General features: G+C 39.9%; 1 long non-coding RNA gene across 2 annotated transcripts; it reads left to right on the forward strand.

Moving 5' to 3' along the window:
* Positions 1 to 285: 285 nt before the first annotated feature.
* Positions 286 to 5,136, forward strand: LOC102552608 (uncharacterized). 2 transcript variants are annotated; one of them, XR_015625896.1, is made up of 3 exons: positions 286 to 386; positions 1,358 to 1,478; positions 4,965 to 5,136. It is a non-coding gene; the product is annotated as an uncharacterized LOC102552608 (long non-coding RNA). The 2 variants fall into 2 exon arrangements; XR_015625897.1 differs by having other exon boundaries at positions 299 to 464.
* The last annotated feature ends 932 nt before the right edge of the window (positions 5,137 to 6,068 follow it).

The following is a 6,068-nucleotide window of genomic DNA, read 5'->3' on the forward strand; positions in this document are numbered from 1 at the left end:
TGCCTAGCAAGCGCAAGGCCCTGGGTTTGGTCCCCAGCTCTGAAAAAAAAAGAATGGTTCAGATTGACACAGAAGATTCATTGTCAACAGATTTAAAACAATTTGAGAAGAGGTTTCCAGGCAACAATCAGCCATTTCCAGGTGCACAATAAAGCTTTAGGCGTGACTACATAGAAACTCTTTTACAAAGTACATTTGACCATGAAAGTGGGTTCTAGAGCTAAAGGGCTAGAATCTTGTGTGGTCACCAACCAATAGCATAAAGGTAACCAGGCAACAAAGCACATACAACATCTCTTCTAAAAATGGGTAGTGGTCTAGGGAGGGAAGAGTCTGGGATAATCTTTTTTGGGGAATTTGGATGGGGTCTGCCTCTATAGCAAAAGGTGGGTGAGGTCTGTCTCTATAGGTAGGTTTCCAGGTTGTTAACAAAATCCATTCTCGGACTTGCAATGGTAAAACAGGTATTTTATTTCCTCCACTGGGAAGAGACCCCTGTGTGTTTAACATCGGTGGTTTCCCTTAGCACATCTCTGTGCCTCCAACACTCACTCCCTTACAAAAACCTTGGGGCCAAGTCAGTTGGGCATTCTTATCTGCCTATTACTTATAAGGATTTGTCTCTGTTCTTGAAGTACCTTCCTGGAGACTCTGGGTTAAACTTTTATAAGAAACATGGCACCTGAAACGGAGTGAATTATGAGTTTATTAATGATGACTCTGCTAAAATAATAGTAGGGAATAATAGAATTAATGCCTCACTTCCTTATCAACCACTTATCCTTCCTTTCTTCCTTGTGCCTACCGGAATCTACACATCAACAGGTAATGGTACCTGTTCATAATTCTCCACGGTGATCTGTATGCAACTCCTTACTTATAAGAAATTATAGATGTGATAGCGATGGGAAGGCCATGTCCTCGACAACATACTGGTTAAGAGTCTACAGGAATCACTGTGCAATTAAATAAAGTATATGGTGATGACTCGTCCAGTACTGATACTACTAGGCAGACAGGATTAGCACGTTACAGGGTCACTGTATAATTTTTATAATAAATATCCCTTTCGGGATTTTCACGAAGATACTCCATGGGTATTGATTAAAATTATATCTAAAAATCCTGTCGCTGTCATTTTTAATGTGTCTACAGATGGCTCTTCAGAAGTACAAGGGGTTTATGTTTTATATACAAATTCCACATCCTCCATGAAGACACTGCCTTCTTGCTTTTTCATAGATCATTACCCGGCTGGAAAGTGTTGATCAGTTATATGAGTCTTTCTGGATCCTTTATAGAGTCTTTCATATAGAGAGTCACTTCAGCTGCAGATACTAACACTTCTTTTTCACAGCTCTGCAACCTGGAAGAGACAGAGAGCAGCTGAGTTGTGTGAAAGACGCTCAGACAAACCAAGCTGCCTGGAGGAGACACAAGAGCCCCTTCAGTCTGTCAAGCTGCCTGCAAGTCACCCAGTAAGCTCTGTTTCTAGATTTTGTAGGCAGTCCCTTGCTGAGGTTGGCTTTGGTCATAAATCTGACTCTGAGTCTTCTATGTTCCTCTGAATAACCCCTTCCCCATACTACTGCAGCAGCACTAATGAAGCTCACTGGTTCACTAAAGCTGGACTTGGTGGTTATCATTCCTTTGGTCTGTCATGGACTCCGTACCTCAGGATCGTAGGTATTTGTTCACATCCACTCAAGAATAATGTAACAAAATACAATTGGCAACCAAGACAAGCACTAACAGAACTGAAATGGACTTTGGGGAAAGCAATCGTACTGTATTTTACAGGAGTAGCAAGGCACGCAACTGAGGCTGAACAGCTTGAGAGTGGAGCACCCAAGGAGTGATCCCAACATGGCTACCTTTCCCTATATGGTATGGGATCATGTGCCTTCTTGCTATGATATATGACACATATGTATCATATACATGATCTATATTATTGTGATGTGATATCATATTATTATATATGTTATATATGACATTTCATTGTGATACATATGAGTGCTGTAATGTGAGCTATATTATAGATTAGATAGATAATATAGATAGATAGATAGATATAGATATCATAGACTCATCCTTGCTTGCACATCTCAGGACCCACTGTAGGAGCTACACAACACACACACACACACACACACACACACACACACACCATCTCAGGATTCCTACAGTGGGTCCTGAGATGTACAAGCAAGGATGAGTCCTCTACCCAGAGGTGTAATTCTAGGTGAAGCATCTTCAAGGGAAACCCTGGCGAGGCTGCCTTCTCCATGGAGTGTGGCATGACACGCCATCTTGATGAGTAGCATCCAATGAGCGAGCATATAGATACCCTAAAAAGACATTTAGACAAAATCTTGTGGTCTGTTGCTTGTATATGAGAAAGTAAGACAGATACGCTGACTTCCTGTTTCCGGGAATATAAGAGAAAGTTGTCAGGGTATAAGAGAATGTTAGATCTTGGAACACACTGGAGGGGTCTGCGACTGAGGAGGAAGTCAGAATGAGGGTTGTTACAAAACACACACCTCAGGCGAACCCTTCAGCAGAAAAGGAAAAAGAATAATCTGTGATTCAGCATGTGTTATGGAAGCCCTAATCACGGTCCAGTACAGGAGATCATCATAATCAGGGACTACTGAATGCCTAAGCTGCCTGAATTGAAAACGACTTTAAACAAACAGTACAAGAGCATCTCACTGTATAGAGAGTGAGGCGATAACAATAGAGGAACACATAAGAACATTCTAAGTGCTGTAGAAGCAGCAAATCTGGGCCATAGGACTACCAATCACTCCTTAAGATGGAGACCGGAAATGGTACCAGAGGAATCATTTCCTGTGGGACCGTCTCATGTGAATCATTTGGGAAGGTCAAGTACATGGCCAACCACATTTTATTTCTTTTACACAGTCCAGCTTAATGGAGTAAAACCCTTTAAAATTTTGTCCTCAATGGTTTTCTGAATTTCACTGGTATGTATTTGTGGTGGTTTGAGGTGGAATGACCAGCATATGTTCATATATTTAAATATATATACATATATATATATATATATATATCCTTTAGTTAGTGCAACTGTTTGGGAAGCATTAGGGGGCTGAGCATTGTTGGAAGAGTTGTATCCACTAAGAGTGGGCTTTGAGAGTTCAAAATGACTTGTGCTATTATCCAAGTTCTCTTTCTCTCATCTGCCTATTGATCTATCTATCTATCTATCTACCAATATCGATCTCTATCATCTCTATCTCCCTCTGTCTTTTACTTATGGACCAAGGTGTAATCTCTGAGCTATGTCTGACATCAAGGCTTTTCTCCACTACCCTGGACTGTGACCCACTGAAACTGTAAACCCGGATTAAATATTTTCTTTTATAAGTTGCCTTGGTCAATGGTGTTTTATTACATACCTGACTCTGCTTAAAGTGACCAAGAATGGACCAGACAGGTCATAGGCCTTGAGTAAAACTCAATACTGTTTGGTTACATGTTGACCTCGTGCTATGACCTCAGATCTGACCTTTACTTGACCCTAATCAGAGAAACGGCTTCTTGCCATAGATGGTAACTGACACAGAGGCCAACAACTGTGTGATGTGCAGAGAAGGAGAGGCTGTGGAGCAGCCAGCCATAGAGCACCCAGTCATGGATGAGATGACTCCAGGGAAAGAGCATCTTCTATTCTCACTAGGACTGATTCACATATAAACTCACAGAGACTGTGCTGGGAGCACAGGCCTGTCCGGATTCAAGCCTGATAGGCTTCTAGAGCTTAAAGGGTCAAGTGGACATGCAGTCCCACCTCTGACCAAGAATCCATTTGCGATTGATACCTACTGGCAAAGAGAAACTCTGTTTCCTTCCATGGAATATCCTCATAAATATGAACTGCAATCAGGCAGGCCCCATACCCAGGAAGGTGTTTGCCAACATAAAAATGAATTCCATGGTTTTGGAAGGGGTGCTTTTTGTTTCTTTTTTTTTTTTTTCTTTTTGTCTTACTAGTTATTTGCTTTTTTTATTCTGATTTTTGCTTTCGTGATTTTATTTTTATTTTTGAAAACGAGGAGGAAATAGATGATAAAGTTGAGTTGGTAAGGAGTTGGAGAGGTCCTGGGAGAAGCTGGGGAAAGTTGGGGTGGGGGTGGGGGGCTCCTGGGAGAAGCTGGTGAAGGGGAAAACATAATGAAAATACATTGTATGCATTTTTTTCAAGAAGCAGTTTGTACTGTTTGGATGCTTTCTTCCTCCTGCCTATTTTTATTAATTTGGTTCTTCTCTATTTTTTGATTACTTTGACTAGGGCTTGATTGGTCTTGTTTATATTTTCAAAGAAATAATTCTTTGCCATTGATTTGGAAGGGGGGTTGTTTGCAGTTCATTGATCTCTACACTGATCTTAGCTATTTGCTCAGGTCTACCAAGTTTAGGTTTAGTTTGTTCCTAGTCCTCTAAGGTCCTGTAGTGCACTGTCAAGCTATTTATCTGAAATCGCTTGGATTTATTTGAAATCCACTAATTTTTTTAAATGTAGGCATTAGCATTTATCATCTTCCTTCTTCGGACTGATTATTTACTTTAGGTAAAAAGTACTTCCATTTCCATCTGATTCTAACGTGTTTTTAATTCCCTATTGATTCCTTGGATGACATAGTCATCATTCGATAGTACGTTGTTCGACCTCCAGGAGTAATTTGTCTTATTATTGACTTTTTGTTTGATTCCATTATGGTCATCTACAAGAAATTACCTCAATGTTCCTACATCTCCTACCTCTGTGCCCTATTAGACGATACAGTTTAAAGAACATTCCACGGGCAGCTGAAAAGAACGTGTATTCTTCAGAGTCTGAATGGAATGTTCTGGAGAGGTCTGCAGTGCCCATTTGATGCACAGTGTCATTTCATTGAGCGGTTACTATTTCTTTTCTTTTCTTTTTTTTTTAGGAATGACCTGCACTGAGTAGGGTACAGAAGTCACCCTCTGTTATTGCATGGAGATTAATCTGTGTCTCTACAACCAGCAGTATCTGTATTACGATATTTGGTAGGCTTATGCTGAGAGTATGTAAATTTTAAACTGTAATGGCATTTTGATAAATTGTTGACTCCATCAGTATGAAGTGGCTTTATATTTACTGATTAATTTGGTCTTGAAACATCCTTTATCAGATATTAGACTAATGACACTTAGAAAACAAAAAATTATATTTTTTTAAGAGCTGGAGAAATGGCTCAGCAGTTAAGAAGGCATCCTATTCCCCTATGGGATCCAAGTTTGGAGAAAGAGATACTCGGAAAACCTCAATTTGGCACTTGAATATGATAATGATAGGACGTCATTTTGCAAAGATCAGAGGAGTATGAGATTTCATTTTTAAAATCTTGCTATGTCAGAGGCTTGGCGGCCTCAGATCCTCCATAAACCAAACTCTAGGAAAAGTCAGAACAAGGGTCATGGTGCTAGATGACTTCCTCCAGACTGCAGGAAAGAGACAGTAATACCCTGAAGTACTCAGAAAGGTAGAACTCTGATCAGAGTCAGAATGTGACCCCTGGAGGAATGCCCAGCATCTTGGACCTGACTATGCGGGATCACCACCAGAGACAGGAGGAATGTCTGTCCACGGCATTTGCCCACTTTTGATTGGATCATTACGTTGTTCGCTAGTTTTTTAGGGTTTTCTATCTTTTCCAGATGTCAATCCCTTATCAGACATATGATTTTCAAATATTTTCTCACATTCTTTGACGCATCTTCTTACTCTTTTTTTTTCAACAAACATTGTTTTTCGTCTTCTTACTCTTATAATGTCTTTTGATGTACCAAATTTCAATTTTCATAAAGTCTCGTCTGTCTGGTTTTGTTTTGTTTCCTTCATGTACAGTGTAAATTTAAAAAGTCGTTGAAAAATCCAGTACCATGAAGCTTCTGCTGTTTATTTTCTAAGAGTTTTATAGTTTGGGGGTCTTATTATTCAGATTTGTGGTGCACCTTGAATTATTTTTCACATATGGTATTAAGCTTATCTTTTGGATGTGAACATCCAA

The sequence above is a fragment of the Rattus norvegicus genome, chromosome 7 (genome assembly GCF_021556685.1).
Source record: "Rattus norvegicus strain SHRSP/BbbUtx chromosome 7, alternate assembly SHRSP_T2T, whole genome shotgun sequence".
NCBI lineage: Eukaryota > Metazoa > Chordata > Mammalia > Rodentia > Muridae > Rattus > Rattus norvegicus.